General features: G+C 41.5%; 1 non-coding gene across 1 annotated transcript; it reads left to right on the plus strand.

Moving 5' to 3' along the window:
* The first annotated feature begins 453 nt into the window (after positions 1 to 453).
* On the plus strand, positions 454 to 557 carry LOC130938179 (small nucleolar RNA R71). Its single transcript, XR_009069354.1, has one exon. It is a non-coding gene; the product is annotated as a small nucleolar RNA R71 (small nucleolar RNA).
* The last annotated feature ends 381 nt before the right edge of the window (positions 558 to 938 follow it).

The following is a 938-nucleotide window of genomic DNA, read 5'->3' on the forward strand; positions in this document are numbered from 1 at the left end:
TCCTTCCAGGAGAAATTTGGATGATTTCTCCATGATGAGTTATAGGTGTTTCCATAAGGTTCACCTAAGTAATTAACTTCTGCCATGGCAGGGTTTTCAGGATCATAAGCTTCTTCAGAAGCTACCTCTCTAGTACTATTGGATGCATGTTGCAATCCATTTAGATTCTGAGAGATCATGTTGACCTGTTGAGTCAACACTTTGTTCTGAGCCAATATGGCATTCAGGGCATCAATTTCAAGAACTCCTTTCTTCTGAGGTACCCCAGTGTTCACGGAATTCCCCTCAGAGGTGTACATGAACTGGTTGTTTGCAACCATGTCAATGAGTTCTTGAGCCTCTTCAGGCGTTTTCTTCAGGTGAATAGATCCACCTGCAGAGTGGTCCAATGACATTTTCGAAAATTCAGAGAGACCGTAATAGAATATATCTAATATGGTCCATTCAGAAAACATGTCAGATGGACATCTCTTGGTCAACTGCTTGTATCTTTCCCAAGCTTCATAGAGGGATTCACCATCTTTTTGTTTGAAGGTTTGAACATCCACTCTCAGCTTGCTCAGCTTTTGAGGAGGAAAGAACTTGTCCAAGAATGCAGTGACAAGCTTATCCCATGAGTCCAGGCTATCCTTGGGTTGTGAATCCAACCATACTCTAGCTCTGTCTCTTACAGCAAAAGGGAAAAGCAAGAGTCTGTAGACTTCAGGATTAACTCCATTTGTCTTTACAGTGTCACAGATCTGCAAGAACTCAGTTAAAAACTGATAGGGATCTTCAGATGGAAGCCCATAAAACTTGCAGTTTTGTTGCATTAAAGCAACTAGTTGAGGCTTAAGCTCAAAATCATTGGCTCCAATGGCAGGAATGGAGATGCTTCTTCCATCAAACTTGGATGTTGGCTTTGTGAAGTCACCAAGCATTCTCCTTGCATTATTATT

Source organism: Arachis stenosperma, chromosome 6, assembly GCF_014773155.1.
Source record: "Arachis stenosperma cultivar V10309 chromosome 6, arast.V10309.gnm1.PFL2, whole genome shotgun sequence".
Lineage (NCBI taxonomy): Eukaryota > Viridiplantae > Streptophyta > Magnoliopsida > Fabales > Fabaceae > Arachis > Arachis stenosperma.